The sequence below is a fragment of the Bactrocera latifrons genome, unplaced genomic scaffold (genome assembly GCF_001853355.1).
Source record: "Bactrocera latifrons isolate USDA-ARS-PBARC rearing strain unplaced genomic scaffold, ASM185335v1 scaffold_134, whole genome shotgun sequence".
NCBI classification, from domain to species: Eukaryota; Metazoa; Arthropoda; class Insecta; order Diptera; family Tephritidae; genus Bactrocera; species Bactrocera latifrons.
Window position 1 is genome coordinate 114,642 of NW_017534786.1, and position 18,041 is coordinate 132,682.

General features: G+C 36.8%; 1 protein-coding gene across 3 annotated transcripts in view; it reads left to right on the top strand.

Moving 5' to 3' along the window:
* The first annotated feature begins 1,208 nt into the window (after positions 1-1,208).
* LOC108965121 (protein shifted) overlaps positions 1,209-18,041 on the top strand; it is a 23,780-nt gene continuing 6,947 nt past the window's right edge. The window contains exon 1 of one of the 3 annotated variants that reach the window (XM_018927327.1): positions 1,209-1,345. The gene's annotated coding sequence lies outside the window, so the exon portion shown is untranslated. The other 2 variants (XM_018927328.1, XM_018927329.1) reach the window with 2 other exon arrangements.

Genomic DNA, 18,041 nt, shown 5'->3' on the forward strand with positions numbered 1-18,041 from the left:
TTTGACCCCGTTAGACTATTTCCTGTGAGGCTTTTTTGTTCACGCATCCAAGTTCTACTTTGCAGACTATAAAAAAATTATTTTTCAGTCTACATAAATACTTGGATTCAAAGGTTAAAATAGACCACGTTGAGAAAGAAATTGCCATTTATGTAAAGTTTACATTTTACTTTTGTCGCTTATAGCCGTATACTGCCGAACTACGAACATAAGCGCTGATTTTAGATCACCGAACTGGGATCAAGTCATTATATATGTAGATCAGAAATAAGTCCGTGTCAGGTCTATAGTTAATAACAATGGTGCATATTCTGTTCTGCTGAATAAAGCCATAGCGAAGTTACGACGTCAACTTTTATTGAAAATTAACTTAATTTGATATAAACCACGGCTCAGTTGGCCTTCATTTAGAGTCTTCATCGAATTTTGATTTGGCTTATTTTTTGAGCACCCTTCGTCATATGGTTGGACAGTAATTTTCATAAACCCACGTATTATCATCAGCTTTGATGCTTTTGTTGAATGTAGGGTCCTCAGCTTCTTTGTCAAGAATCTCTTATTCGACCTCTATTTTTTGAAAACGATTCAGTTTTTTTTTACAAGTCTATAAGAGATCCTGAGATCTTCTCCTACCTCTGATACCAGCATGACGACTTTCACGACCTACACTGAATTATTTGTTTTCTTGGTAAAGTAGTCTCTCCAAAACACTTCCATAACTGTTTCAATAATTCCGTAAACGTGATGATATAGTAAACGAAAAATTTATAAATGATTTTTATTTTTTTTTAAATAACAAAAATTTCGTCTCCCATTTTACATCTCTCGTACCAAATTTTTCTCCTGCTATAAAATATATGCTTCCGTCTCCCTTAGGAACGATACGAGCTTTCAGATTTCAAGAGTAATAGTTTTTCATAAAGATATACATTTTTGTTGTGAAGGGTATACATAGAAACCGCAACAATTGTGGTATCATCTTCGAACCAACAACAACATCTACCACTTTCGCTCCCACCGCTTCAAACCAGCGCAATGCCTACAGCGTAATATTGCCGCTTGAACATCATCGATCGTCTGAGATCATCGAAGCAAACTTCCTCCAAACAAATCGAGTTGGATAAAGGAACCGGCACAACAAGCAACGGCGCAACGACGCAACAAACAACCACCAACAGCACCAGTCAGACAGTCGCCGAGTTCGTACACGCGCATCACAGTCAGTATTAACTTGAATGCGATACGGTGTGAACGTGACTTGATCGCATCGACCGATCACAGACCGACCGATAAGCGGCTAAGAAAAGCAAAACAAAACAAATTTTCTGTACGAAACTTGAAGCGGGTAAATTGAACTTGGTGTTTAGTTGAAATTCTACTTGGAAAGCCAAAAAACAAAAACAACAAAAACGAAATCGCAACAAAAAAAGGCTCTGCTTAAGGAGCACATCATTAGCAAGTAAGGTGTAGCGTTGTTGTGTCGCATTGCTGCATCGAGTGGCGGCAGGAGTGTGTGGCGGTGTCAAGAAGTGGTATAGCGCGTTGCTGGGTCGTTCGATGGCCTGATGTGGCTTTATAACTCTTCTTCCTCGTTTTACTATATTTGCTTTGTTGTTGTGGTGTATGAAGTGTGTGCAAAGTGTCTTCGCTGCCATGGTGTTGGCCATTATTAGCAATTTACTTGCCAATCTGAGAAGGTCTTAAAGATATATGTATGCACATACATATATACGTATCGAAATATGCATAATTGCCCGTGTGTGCGTATACATTTACTATATACTGTAAAGGGATGTGTGAGCAAACATTTCTGGATTTACCTGTGCGCAGTGTACGCTGAAATATTTATATGCTAAAGTAATTGCAATGTTATTGGCGATAATTAAACAAAAATCAGCAACAGATAAAATTATTTAACTTTGCATGGACAGTGTTTACAACTTTGTGGCAAATAAAGCGTCATTATATTTATTTATTTATCCAGCTTAACTTAAGCATAAGTTTGGAATTTCAACTCGAACTTTTTGTGTAAATTTTTACTGAAGACACAGCAGTTAGTATAATAATTTATACATGTTTATAAGCATGTGTACGACACTTGCACCCACTAACATCATTAATGGCTTTATTGTGTGTATGTACATATTTATATAGATGCAAACATATCAACATACGGTCAAGTGTCATAAAAAGCTCGTATAAATTTGCGGCTCTGTTTGTGACAATAACTGCATAAAAACAAGTATGCAAAAAATTATAGATTCAGTTTTGCGGCAACAAACCGGCTGAAAAGAGCCACATGCATACAACATACAAGTACGTACATATGTATGTATGTACGTACACATCTGTTATCTGAGTCAATAAAACGTTAGATCGCTATGTGCGTCTGGGCGCATATATGTATGTTTGCATATGTTTATTGATTGATATATTTCTTTTTAATTTGGAATGTATGGTATACGCGTTTAGCAGTTCAATCAAAATTTATATTAGAGCGGGTTGATTTTTTTCTATAAAATCGCGTATGCGCGAAATGTTCTACGGATTTTACTGAAGAACTTTGTCTTAGGATACTGTGGGTGTAAAGCCGGTTTCGAGCCACCGATTTTTAAGGTGGAGTTTAAAAACTCTGAACAATCGGTTTTATGGGAAAAGTGTATTATAGTTGTCCCATCTGACTGATTCCGACAAATTATCAATAGAATATAAAAATTCACCTACCTTTTAACTTTCATTCCGATTATCTAAAAAACTGTCATTTGGATATCTAAAAACTAAAGTACAAATTTTTATAATCCATATAAAAATTCGCCGTAAAAAAAGGTTGGTTCGAACTTGGTTTTAGACCATATTCTCTTAGGCAAAGTTGTTCAGAATGATCCGTAGAACATTTCCCGCATAAGAAATTTTTTCCGTTTTTCCCCCTCCTGTGAATCGACCCGCTGTAATGTATATGCCCTTGTCGCACATGTGCGTGTTTTTATGACAATTATGATAGCTAACTTTTTATGAGTCCTGATTTTTTTTTGGATCAAACCATTTTTTTTATAGTTTTAGTCGTAAGTAAAAAAGTAATTTCTCCGTTTTTTAAGTTAGATTCCAAAATTACGTATTTGCCTTCGAATTACGAAATCGAGCTTATTACGAATATTATTAATTACAGTATATTTAATGGTGTAAATCAATTTTCAGTCAAGTTCTGTCATATAAGCTTGCCTAAAAATAGTTTTGCTCAAAGGGGTCAAAGTTTGATCTTCGAAAATAATAAACTATTTAAGGGAATATTCTAATATGGTAATTTCGTGCTTTTTTGGAAATTGATAAAAAAGACATTTTTACCATATTCTTCTAACTTTTTTAATTATAACTCAATCTCTCGAAAAAAATATTTTGTCCAATACCAATTGTACAGCGTAATCAGTTGTTCAAAAAGCAAATATATTGGCAACACATACATACATACATAGACCTATGATACTAAAACTCAAAATAATTTCCAGGAAACAATATTAAAAGATACGCTAAAAAATAATTAACAATTTATTTGTGAATCTGAAATATGATTCTGAAAATTCGAACAAATACTGCTATGAATTTAATTGTGGAGAAAGCAATTGAATTTCTTGCAACAAAAAAGTATATGTATATAGTAGATTTAGAAGAATTTAGAACTAGTTAAATGAGAGAAATTATGGTATCCATAAATATAAATATATAAATCCATATAACTTTGCTCTTTGTGCAACATTCTCATATATTATTCAACCAAAGGAAAATACAATTTATTAACAATGTTAATAATAGTATTTCAATTTTATTGAAGAAATTGAACAACATATAAATAAAATTTTAAGAAAGTTGCATAAAACAATTTACAAAAATAAAGTAAAAAAAAGGATAAAATTTATAATTTATTCTGGCGCAAAATCATTTGTTCTATTTCTGGTTTGGGTTAATTATTCCTTGAATGAACAATCGAATCAAATTGGACAATTTGAATTTGTCCTCATATCTGGCCACATATGCACCTTCGAAAGAATGCCAAAATAATTAGTATAAAATATTGATGAAATGTTTAAATGAAATACCGAAGAAGTCTCGAACTGACGAGCAATTTTGAATCTTTTTCAAAAAAGAAATTATCTTGTCTTCTGCTGCGTACATTTGCTCTTCGCAAAGTTATCGGCACAGGAACCCAAAATTTCGTCGGGCCGCACCTCCTTTGAAGAAATTCAATATTCTGCCGCAATGTATCGTGTTGATCCTTTAATTGATCGCATTCAATAAGATATTGACTGACAATAACGGCGTTGAATTAACAGGAAAGACGGTAGTCATTACGAGCGTGGCCTTAGAAAGAGACGAGCGAACGAGAATTGCCAAATATCAGAAATACTATACATGTTAGATATGCCAACACAGGGTTTCCTCGGAAAGTAATATAACTGATTTTCTTCCTCTCGACAGAGGGCGTTTCTAGCTAACGAACGAGCGGCTGGTCAATTGTCTCCGAGCACCTGGAAAGTCAGGTCAAACATTTTCGCGCGACGTGTTTCTGTGAGTGGCGCAAGCCGCGATTAAGTTCCTTTGTGAAACTCAATAAATCTGCAACAGAGACATTTGATATGATCAAGCAGGCTTACCAAGATGTTGCTTTAGCAAGAAGTGGGGTGTTTCGGTAGCACCAGGCCTTTTTGGGGGACCGTGAAGAGGTCGCTGATGAAGGCCGGAAGAGCGAACAAATCCAAAGTGAAAACGATGCTCATTGTCTTTTTTGACATCAAAGTCATGAGTTTTTTCCTCCAGGACAAACCGTCAACGCCAAGTTTCACGTGAAAGTCCTCAAGAGACTCAAACGAAGGATCAATCGGGTCCCAAAAGACATCGCATCCGATTGGAAGTTGCACCACGACCACGCCCCGTCAAACACCGCTTTTCTTGTGAACAGCTATCTAAGCAAGGCCAGCATTCCAACATCACCCAACAGCCCAGATGTGGCCCGCCTGGAGCTTTTTGCTTCCTTGTGTGAAAATGATGATGAAAGGAGATTCCAGCAGCATGCACCTCGGCTCACAAGGCTGTTCCGGAGAATGCCTTCCGTGATGCTTTCAATGCTTGGAAATCGCGCTGGCAGCGCTGCATCGACGCCTATTTTGAAAATTTTTAAAGATTTGTAACGATAGCTTCAATAAATTTTTTTAAATCGACTCAGTCCTATTACTTTCCGGACAAACCATGTAGCTCTATTGATGTTTAGGTCATGATGCGTCACGATATTAGTACGTGCCAATTTAAATTGAGATTTGTCAAGTATTCAGCCAAGATAGGGCGAGTTATACGCTTACTCCAATTTCTGTACTACTTGGTATGAAAGGCCTCATCACTTATCGTTTTATAGTTTTCGCCCTTGTTATCTCAATTTTTAAAATTTTACACAATTTTGATATCTAGGTGTTGTTATTACCCGATTTGGCTATTTTTAGAAAAACAGCCCAACACGCTGTAAAAAAACTTACATATACACATACCTTGGTGTATTTGTATTCACATATCTAGTTATAATTTAGATAAGTATTTGAACCTTCCACTCATCGAGTGCCTGCAATTATGTAGTCCTCCATCAATAAAGCTAATGAATGTACATATTTACTAAAGAAATAATTTTGATGAAGAAAACAATCCATCGTTGTAACTTATTACGTTATGTGTTAACAAATAACAAACAGAGAAATATAAAAAGTATGTTATTAGAAGCAGCTGCTGCTCACTAAAACAGCTGTTTTTTGCATTTCATTCGGGGAATTTGCGTCAAAGCTTTTACGAAAGAGATGTAGGCATTTCTGGTGTCATGCTATTAGTATTTATAATATATTATTAAAAATCATTAGTCATTCAGCAAATAGCAGATTTTCGGGACTCGACAACGAGTTAATAAAAAATGGGGTTAGCTTTCAGTAGGATCGTATTTTTTCCAAAATAATATAAATACAAATTTAATAATTGAAATTCAAGAGAACCGTAGGCTTTGAAAATGTTTAGATTTTATTTGGATCACTTCGATCTTTGGTATAAATATTATAAAACTGCAAAATCTATCTATGAGTGATGATTCCAAAAATTAAAATTTCCTATTGAGAACTTTGTCTCAACATTGTTTAACTTCTTTCCAATTTATCTGCACACTGATTAAAGAATTGCTATTCTGCAAGCTTACGCACATCTCACTGTAAGGGGTTACATGGGTTTCTTTAGATAAAAAAACAGCCTTTTTCAACAGTTTTTTTCTCATATAAAAAATTAAATATTTTGTTAGAATTTTTGTTTGTTAAAAACATACACTATTAACAAAGAATATCTGAAATTTTTGAAAAACATATTTTAAACTCGTCACCATGCCTTTTCTGGTGGACCCACGTTGGCAGAATAATTCCTTACAGGATCATCTAAAGTGAAAAAAATCGTGCTTTAGTTAAAAAATTAACTTAGAACGTGGACGAAGAAAAAAACTGAAAATTGCATTTTTGCCAGACAGTGAAACTTTCGCGACATTTTTTTTCAAATAGTTGTAATCGAAAAAAAATTCTTCACCCAAGTCTTTAAGAATTGGATCTCAAAGACTTGTGTAAAATTTCATAAAGATCGGTTGAGTAGTTCTCGAGAAACTTTGATAACCGACTTCGAAAACACAGTTTCGAGAAAATCGGGTTTAAAGACGGCGCACTTAACATAGCTACCCTTGAACGCACAAGCTCAAGGCTGTATCTTCGAAACTATTACTCTGATCAACTTGAAATATATAGGCCAATGCTCTAGAGGTCTTCGATTTCTTAGAACTCGTAAATCCATGTAACTATCTATGGTACATCTCTGTATCAGAGTAACGGTACCGGGTCCTCTGCAAACTAAGTCCCCGGTAGGAATTGTCCCCGATCTCCTCTCTCTCTCTCTTTTACTGGACACTACATATGTGGTTAGCTTTATTTGATAACAGAAGCTTACAAAAGGTTAAGAAATAAGAAAAAAACAGTTTCGTAGGAGTCTATATAGATATTTTTAAGTAGTAAAAGTGGAAATCATTATCCGCTATATGCTTCCTAACTTGAATTCTTCTTAATTAATAAATTTCCGGGTGCCGCAAGGCAAATTTTTGGGCCGCTGCCTTAACCCTACAGTTAGCAAATGGAAGGACTACTTTTATCCTTCAAATTTGCAACGATCAGCTGATATTCTGCTGAAATTTAGATGTATGGTAACTAAATGGTTTAATTATGTCCCTTCTCCATATTGATTTGAGGACATCTTTATTAAACTCCACTCTTCTCTCCTATTTTACCTACACACCTACACCCTTATGAACTTTGATACAAAAAAAGAATTAATACTACGAATTGATGTCTTCATCAGAATGTCCATGTAATATTGCATTCTCATAGAATAAAAACAATTAAACACACATATGTATGTATGTACTTGCAATACGCACACATACGGACATTCAATAAAGAGGAAGTGACCATTCCCACGCTCAAATAGATGTTTTATTAACTCATTCCTTGGCCCTTGAAATGCTTTTGTCACATTCTGCTCATTTGTACACAACAGCAACAGCATCAGTCGACACCTTCTTCAACAGCGCTGATGTACTTGTACGCCTAAACGCCTGTGTGTATGCATGTGTGCAAGGGTGTGATTTGTTTTTCTTTTGCTTTATAATGTTGTTGCTTTTGGTGCAGCATGTGAACACTTTCAAGAGCAAAGAAAAAAGTGAAAAAATGAGGTGTAACATATAGACAAACGCTCGTAGATAGTCAAGCAAATGAACAGTTGAGACGACCGACAAACAGTTGGACATTGAACGAGAATACCTGTAATATCTTTAGAACCAGAAGAAAAAAAAACAACAAAAAACAAAACACTATAAAAATAATAAGGAAAAGACAAAAGCAACACACTTATAAATCCCACAGACTAACTGGCTAAGCTAAACGGTTTTCGCTTATCGCTTGTTCGGCTAGCTGTGCAGGATGGATATGCCGCTGTTAGCTGTTGGCAACGGTCATTTGGCTTGTTGGGCGTCTCACTGCCTCCAGTTAACCGGCTTTTTGACGCTGATCGCATTTTCCGTAATTTATTTGTGCCTCATTTCTTTCATGTAGTACATATCGATACATTGAAGCCATGCATTGCAGTTGTTAGTTATGCCTAAAATGAGACTAGTCCTACAATGTATGCAAAGTGATGGAAAATGGGTGAAAGCAACGTAACAGTAAATGCAAGCGAATACATCTTATTTAACATAAAAAAAACTTGTCACTTAAGATGCATGCTATTTATTGATTTATTACCATCGTTTGTCACTGAGTAGGTTGAGTTCATAACTTCTTCCTCTTTACTGACGTAGAAGCCGCTTACGCGATTATAGCCGAGTTTGAAGCGCCAGCGTTTCTTCCTTTCGCTATGTGGTGCCAATTGGAGATTGAAAGCGAATCCAGGTCCTTCTCCACCTGGTCCCTCCAACGCAGTGGAGGTCTTCCTCTGCTTCCCCCGGCGGGTACTACGTCGAATACTTTCAGAGCTGGAGTGTTTTCGTCCAAGATGACCTAGCCAGCGTAGCCACTGTCTTTTAATTCGTTGAATAATGTCAATGTCGTCATATATCTCGTACAGCTCATCGTTCCATCGAATGCGATATTCGTCGTGGCCAACGMGCAAAGGACCATAAATCATTCGCAGAACTTTTCTCTCGAAAACTCGCAACGTCGACTGATCAGTTGTTGTCAACGTCCAAGCCTCTACACAATACAGCAGGACGGGAATAATGTGTGACTTATAGAGTATTGTTTTTGATTTTGCTTCCTTATCCAGTCTGGAGAAAGCAGAAATAATGACGCGGGTGTTGAGACCGATGATATCAATATCATTGGCATACGCCAGCAGATGTACACTCTTTTAAAATATTATACCTGCTAGATTAAGTTCTTCAGCTCGAATTATTTTCTCGAGCAGCAGATTGAAGAAGTCGCACGATATAGAGTGGACTTGTCTGAAACCTCGTTTGGTAACGAACGGCTCGGAGAGGTACTTCCCGACGTCCCCTTACACAGCCGTATTAGTTTAGGGGGGATACCAAATTCAGACATCGCGGCATAAAGGCAGCTCTGAGTTCATAACTACCACTTATTAATTCCATGTTCAGCATCCGGAGAAGGGTAAACACTTATTCATTCAAGATTATGCCCAAGATAAAGGCGGAAAATATCAAGTGATCTAAAATATGAAGCAAATTGAGGAAAACTCTTGTTGAGAATCATTATTACGCTACTCAACAAGTCTGAAGAAAAAATTTGCGTCTGATGTACTAAGAAGTCTGTTTGGTATTTGAGGAATAATCTCATTAAGTAAAAATTTCATTCTTTCGTCAGTACCAGCAATTTATTGACGTCACATTAGCGATTGCTTACGAAATACTTATCGATCGCCCTCTCAAGAAAAGAATGGACTAGTGAATTAAATACAACAAATTTCGTTCACTTGGCTCTCGAGACAATCTATTTTACTATAGGGGAAAGGAATGAGCATTGCTCGTCCGTAAGTTACCGGTTGGCTACTTTTAGCGGCTGCAGGTGTGCAGACACGGTTGGTGCGGAAATTCGAAGGAAGTTACTATACTATACGGTGATAGCAATCTACAGAAGCTACCCACTAAAACACGTAGAAAAACATAAAAAAAAATATATGAGTTGATATACAAAGTATATAGTGGCATATATATATGTATGTATGTATGTATGGATATAAAAAGCAGAAGCAATAACAAGATAAAAAACAATGAAATGAACAGCAAAGACGGCAAAAGTCAGTGGCGCGTTAATTTTTTAAGTAGTTAAATACGTGCTCACCTCGCCACACTCTTCAACTTTTAAATTAAGGAGTTATGTTGACTCTGCATTCAGATGCATACCCACGTGTACATAATATATATGTTTGTATGCACGTAAATATGTATGTCGGTTATATTTATACCTTGTAGTAGCACCAGCAAGAGCGTTAGTGATGTTACTGCTGTTTATTGCTCTTTTTGCCGGCCTCTTATGTTGATATTGTTGCGCTGTTTTGATAAGCAGTTTTAGCCGGTTTGTTGCCACAAATTACTGTGTTCAGAATTGGATGAATATGCGTTATAAATCTATATAGCATAGTCGATTCCTCGATCTTTAACCCCCACTTATGGGATTCACCTGATTGCTGACTGTCGGTGTAAGCTTAAATATAGAAATATGGTGATGACAAGCCGAGTTGAAAAAATGTTTGATACTGTTCTCCGGAAGGTCTTCGGAGCCGTCCGCGTGAGTAATGTGTACTAGAGAAGATGGATCCACAAATTGTCTGAGCCCTACAGCGACAATGATTTATAGTAGTTAAGCGCATAAAAATACAATGAAGAAGTTTTGGCTTTCTATTTAGTAAAAATTTTGCCTATTTCTGTCAGCCCGCTTTCCAGTATTTAGTAGCCTTCCCTTTCAATAAAGACTACTCACTTCTCTTTCGAGTTCCCGATGATTATACTTAGTTGCTTTTATTTACCGTTAGCTCTTGGATCTTCCGTATGAGGACAGTCTTGTCATCTAAAAAAACATAAAATCATTGTTGGCCAGTCGATCAGGCCCATTTTACCGAAAATGTTGATCTATAGACTGACATTTCCAACAATTTTCTGTGCTCTCCAGTTTGGAAATCTCTAAACAGAATTTCTTTACCGCGCACTAAGTATTTATGAAACAATTTGATCGCATCGGAGTTCACTTTCGTCAACACTTTTGCCATGAATCGTAGAGATCTTATATACCCTGCTTGATTTGGATTATTCTGCGTCAGAGTGTCTCAGATTAGACGTCTTAAAAACATTTAAAATTATGTGATCTTTCAGATGACCTCTTTGAAGTTTGATAAATATGTAAAATCTTTGTGATTGTTTCTCAAAGTCCTCAAAGTCATGTGGGGCAGATCACGCAAGTGTGGAAAGTCTCTGAGCGCCATTCACGTGGGAGTTCCCATAAACGGTTATTTCACATATGTCTCAAACAGCTCACGACTTCCGGTCTTAGACCAATCATATTCTGAGTAGCCAAAAAACATCCGTTCGAAGGCGAGTTAAAGTGAGCAGGCGAAGCATCCCACCCCAGGGTTGTTAGCAGAGTTTAGAACCCGCAGCTGTTGTAAACTCAGCTATAACCGCCTAGGCGGTGTCTACGCCAACAAAGAAGATGTGCTCAAATTAAAAAGTAAAGTAAAATATCATAACTTAAAAATATGTATATTAATTTTAAAGTAGGATTTGGGCAACTTATACAGTGAAGATCGTTAATTACAACTATTTTAAATATTTAAACAAATATTTATGCCAATCCGACCACTGTGTATCGGTCTCATTTGGTGTTTCCACTTATTGTGTCGTGGCCGTCATTCGCGCCTTCGTAGCAATAATAATAGTGATTGTTGCTGTTGTTGGTGATACGTTCTTATAAATCATGTTCATTCCGTCCTCTCTGTTTACGTTGTTGCTGATGATTTCAAGTATTATTTCTTTTGTTATTTTTTGTTTTTGTTAATGGCTTGTCAAACCGTGCACTTATCGTGTTACCTCTTCTTCAACACTTGGTTCACCTGATGAGATCGATAGTCGATGCGGCACAATTCTTGCTACCAATGCTTGAATTTTCGTTGATTGTCGTATGCAATTTCATACATTGTATATAAATCTTTATACCAGCAGATTTATACCCACTACAGCAACAATATACATGTTGATTGCGGAGTTTGAGGGATTTTTAAGGTGTCGCTAACGATCATATCCCCCGATGTTCAAATTTAGTGACTAAAAGCTTGATTGAAGAATCTAAAGTCAGATACGGATGCCAATTTTTTTGTTTTTTGGCAGTAGCATGTCATGTACATACTTTCTGGTTATGTGTATAAGGTATATGAACTTATTTCTGTATAATTTAGAGTCCGACAGTTTAAGTCTTTTTGTTACTAAGTCGCAAGCGAGATAGTTGTAGTTGACAGCGCTGCAGCTTTCAGCTAATGTAATAGTTTTCAGGTTAACTTAGATTTAATACATAATTTATCCTCCTTAGGATGGAGTTTTCTCAGGAAGAATGTTAAATAATAAATGTTAGATTTTAGTTTGCGAGACATTTTATTCAGTTCGTACAAAGGAGAACCTTTTGAATTGGGGGAATCATGAAGATTTTTCTAAAAAGGGGGCCAAAAGAAGTAGTTTTCTCGAATTCTTAGAATTTAAATGGATTTCCGACATCAATAGATATCAAGAATCAATTGAAGGTTATCTTGGATTAGATAACTGGTTGTAAGCTAGCAACGACAGTAATGAATAGGTCCCCATAGGAATCGAAGAGTGATAAATATAACTCATTGTATGGCTTTACTAGCAATAAGATCCCAACTAGTACACTCTAAAATAAACCGGAAATTTTTAAATATACTTACCCTAGTTTAGACCTTGATCCAGTCAACCCCTTAGGGAAAACTCCTAACTGCTTAATGAACTTAGACATGTTCTGTTTCTTACTGATTCCTCATTTCTCTTCGTAAACTTTTGCAGACAGGATGCCCTAGAAGATCCTCTCTTAATTAGATTCAAGTTCGAACTGCAGCCACTACCAAAAAGGGGAGGTTTTCGATTCCTGAAATGAATGCATCAAATACCTACAAACAATATAGTCTCATTACCCTGTTGTAATATCCAGTTCTCGCCATGAGACCTTTCTGAAAATGGAAAGCGAACTTATTCAAGAAGAATTATACAATTGCGAATCGATCCGTTCCATACCATGAGAAAACCACCATCATGGTTCCGGTTATAGTGACTGCACGGGTTGGCTTGGGTCACCCCAATACTATTAATTTCCAGCCGAACCGTCCAATTAAACTTGTTACAAATATAATAATTTTTTCGAACTGAATGTCTCAAACATTGTGCTTCGCAAAAAGGAAAGTCGGGTATTCTTATGCCGAGGGAAAATTTTTGGTGTACACATCTCGAGAACATATTTATTCCTTTACAAATTTTGCACAAATATCAATTTTTTTGAAACAGTATTCTGAGTTCAAAAGCTCAGAGCACTTCAACAATTCAAAAATACCGGTTTACCAAAGCCAGCAAATCTTTCATCGGAACACCTTTGGCTCAACAACCGAACACCTACATACGTACTGATTAGTTCCAAAGTGAAATTAACAAAGCTTGAGTTGATCTTTTCTACCGAAACATTGTCTTCTTTGCCAACACAGCGTGTCACTTTCGTTACTGCTTTTGCCTGAGACCGAGATTATTAGCACAGTTGCACAACCTTTCTGCTGCTACTTAGTAGTTCCCATAAATGTAGCCATAGCGATATAATATTGCATTAAACCTTGCCAAATATGAACACACCTATATACGTACATATGTCTTTAGTATATTGGATCCTTTCAGTTGTCCAGCTGCCTGTTCAGCACTACCCAGACGTCCGATCGCCTCTTTATACTTTATAAATTTCTCACTTACTCATATGTATATACACACATATACCATATACCAGATGCGTATGAAACACTTTTTTGCTGCATTTTTTGTTTCTATATGTTTCTATATGTTTTTTTTTTATGTTTGTCGTTTCGGTTCGAAGTGCCCGCTGTTCGACGCCTTGCTGTTTATTGAGGTGTTTGTCGATTTAAGCGTTGCCTCAATTTGCTCGTTGAGCCTTTTTGTTGTTTTGCTGTTGTAACTTTAACTTTTGTTTTCTTCTTTTATTCGTTAATACATTGCTGTTGTTGCAGTGACTCTCCTGCCACTTGTATTGTTGAAAGTGCAGATCCACTGGTTGCCGTTGTCGCTGGTGTCGTCGTTGCCGGCTTAGTCGTCTTGGTCGCATCGTCAACATCGTCAATCGTCTGTCCGCATTGCACAGCAGTCAAGCATCAGGCAAGTGGAGCAGTGAGCTGGCTCACTTAGTAATAAGGTGTGAGAAAGGTAATAATCATAAAGAGCTAACAAATTGTTTGCTGGAAGTTAGTGTCCGATGATTGTGTCGTTGCCGTTTACGTTGAGCAGATATTGTGCATCTGTTATATTGTGGTGCGAGCGCGCTGGTTGCATTTGTGCCGCCTACAGGTGTTGATGTCGGAGTGGTTAAGTGATAATTAATGGAATATTGAATGTGCCGGTTCGGGTAGCTGATTACTTACCGGGCATTCTGATTACATGTGTAATAAAAATTTGTGTGTGTGTGTGTGTTTTTTTTAACTTAATCTAACGCGTATTTGTTTATATAAGTATTTGGCGTGAAATCAAATTGTGAAGCTGTGATGTACATAGTGCCGAACTTATAAATTTTTGAACTGTGGTCGAAGAATATACAATTAGTGCTTCTAATATCGCCTCGAATGTCTGCTACAAGTTACTTTAAATATTGGACCTTGAATTTAATAACTTGAGCTGGTTTATTTGGTGTGGAAATCTTACGTTTCACTTAATTCAAAGTGTATTCATTTGTATATAGAAGGATGGTGAAAGGAAGGTTTATAACTTGTGGTCCATTTGGTCAGTGGGTAGCATGTACCAAAGAAATGCATCAATATTGAAAACTGTCTCAAACAAGTTCGAAATTGTTTTCGAAGCAACAGTTTGAATCTAATATTGAACTAAGTCCACAGTTTAAAAAATTGAAGTTCTACTCTCCGTAATATTTTAAAAGTTTCCCTGTTTAATGAGCCAGTATTTTGTTTTAATAGAACGAGTTCTTAGAATCACTGTCGCCCGTCGAATTCCCTTTAGAAAGTTCATTCCAAAGAATCGACTGGGATCGCTATTTTGTATCGAAATGTCAATTTTGATCCGGACTGGTTCATATAAACTGTGCAAAACGAATCAATAAAACAATTATTTCGATATTGGTACAACCTTGTCTACATATTAATATCAACTGGTGTGCGTTTTGCAGCTTTTTTTTACTACGCGGAAGGTTTGTCTGGCGATTGTTACCACGGAAGGCAAATTCAACAAATAACTTTGAAATTTGTGTTTCCAATGGAATCGTTGAAAATTTACAGAAGGATTATGGAAATTATAATTTATCACGAATACAATTTTTGGCATGACACAAAGGATTCAGTTATCGAAAACTTGTCTTATGCGATTTGTCCTTCCACCTCTGTTAATGATGATAACATCGATAAAGTTAAAGAAACAGTATTCGAAAGAGAGATAATAATATGAACACCTCGTATGAATCGACTCAGCCATTCGTTAATGTTTTCCATATAAGGCTTGTGAACATCAGACTCAAACCATCTTTGGAGAAAACTAGTTCGAATAGAAATCACAAAAGAAATGTATTACAACGTAGCTGAGGAATTACATTCTCCGGAATAACCTTGAGGGCCAACGTGCATGCCGTTTGGATCCCCTCTATCGTCTCAAAATGCTTGGCTTTCATCGGCCTTTTCAGGCAAGGAACCAAGGGCAGGAGGGCACATCCGGCCTATATAGGGTGGCTGCGGAAGCGTTGGGATGTCGGCCTTGGTTCGGTATCTGAAAGGCGGTGTGAGCCGGGGCGTTGTCGTAGCGCAACTTCCAATCGGCTGCGATGTCTTGTCGAACCCGATTGATCCTTCGTTTGAATCTTTTGAGGACTCCCACGTAAAACTTGGCGTTGACTGTTTCTCTAAGAGGAACAAATTCATGTCGGACGATGTCTTTGATGTCAAAAAAAAAAAATAATAATGAGCATCGTTTTCACTTTGAATTTGATCATTCATCAGCAACCTTACTTTCCTCCAAAAAGGATTTTGGATTAAAGTGACATGCTTGTATTGGCTCAGCACTTTTTGTAGACAATAATCGATATTTGTATTAAAATACTTATATTTTTTTTTAATATTAATTTTAATATTGTTTTTGTCAGTCCGGTTCCAATTTGACCAGATAGTATAAACATTTTTATGCAGTCTATTCATATTAAATAAAGCCTGGAGAATTCCCTCAATTCCCTTTTCCATACTCTCAGCACAAATTGTCAAAGTTAAGCTCTAGACCAGCTTGACCCCTTAAATATTGAGTTCTTAAAAAAAACATCGGGGTTTATCCTTCAAACCATTTACATTTTCAAATATGCGAATCAAACCACTTCAACAAAAGTGTCTCAGAATATCCAACACTCATATACGCTTTAATATGCATTCTAGTCATATCGAACTCCATAGATCCTATGAGTAGCACACTTACAAATTAAGTACGCACTTACTTCCGGCGATAACGTCATTTTAATTACTTCTTAATTACACTTGGCTATTAAAAAGTAAATTAGTCGCTTGTCAACACCCATGCCCATCAATGAGCATTGTGATCTTCACGACTCTACAAAATAATAATCACGTCCAACCCAACTTCACTACACAAGCATAATTAATTTTAATTGCTTGCCGTTCCCAGACTTGCCTCTGTTGGTTTCTTTCATTCAAAAAGTCCACCAATCGCCTTAAGCAGCGTAGACTTCTTTATTACACTTCGAAGATCGCTGCGAGCATTTATGCTCGTTGCCTTTTAACTGGCATGGGAATTAATGGGATATTTTTTTTGTTATTATTTGTTTGCTTACTTGGTTTTGCTCGGATTTTCGAATGAACTGGTATAGATTTTCGGTTCATTTATGCTCAATACGTACATGGAAAACTTTTGAAAATTTTCACTATAGTTCATAAATTTAGGTAGGTTAGGACAAATCCACTTTCGGTATTTAGAAAATTTCAGTTACTTTCATTCTTATATTTGCTTGCTATTGCCTAGGAAAGTTTTGATAATTAAACTAGTTTTTCAGAAATTAGAGGCATGTATGCGCTTGTCTGGATTTTGATGTCATTCAGTTCGTTACCCCTCCTGGGATAAAATTCTCAAAATACAGCGTTCTTATAACTATACAATCGAAGAATCCAATTTTTCTTGAAAGAAATCTTTCGTCACGTAATTTGAATCCCTACAAGAGACGAAGATCGGAGAAATACTGAACTTTATTGATTTTATTTGGTTTGGGTCAACACCGGGTCTTAAACCACACCCACTTCTGCTTGAAAAATGCTCGGAAAAGGTATCATTCGTATGTATAGTTTGGTATGCGGTTTTGCAATGCATGCTCCAATGCCTTTCGGTGTTGCCCCTCAGCGTGATGTCGAGTATGGAGTCATTCCACTCCGCCTTACTGTCGAGAGTAACTCTAAAATTCTTTGTAAAATTAATTCAACGATGCAACGGTGTGAGCTGCAGCATGACTTGCAGTGCTGCGGTGGGGCAAGTGTAGATTGCTGAAGGCCTACCGAAGGCCGTTCCGTAAGTGACAATTGAACATACGATCATGGTATGCAGCCATCTTATGATACCGGGCTTGCAGCGCCAAAATCTGCCAGCTAGGCGTTTGCATATCATGATTCCATGGTGGCTTTGGTCAGTGTTAAATTCTCAAGCCTACTCCACCGTAAGGTTGAGTCTAGGGGTATCAAGCCCGGAAGAGATCTTATTATATTCAACCCTACCGTATTGCACCATCCTTTTGCTATACCTAAGCCCCTTTGAACTATGTATGTCGCAAAGTGTTCTCAAATTTGCCTCGCGCCATTATGACCCTGTCTTCGAATCCCATTGCTGGTGAGCAACTCAAGGAGCTAATCTACTACTAGACTCCATAGCAGAAATACACTCTATAGTCAGCTCCTCGTAGTACCAAGACGAATATTGCTATCCCCCACAGTGGTTTCATTTATTATAAGGCAAAGATAATACAGTCGGCATAAAAACATCTATGTTGCTAAACATATTTGTTCGATGCCCTGAAGGCGCAAATAACAAATGAGAGGTGAAACTCAGCCAACCTATAGCAGATTTAAAGGTCTATAATAAATATATATACGTTGACGTAATTCCTATACACAAACTTCACATTTCACAGAAAAAATTTTATTTTTTTAAATATTTTTAATTTTTT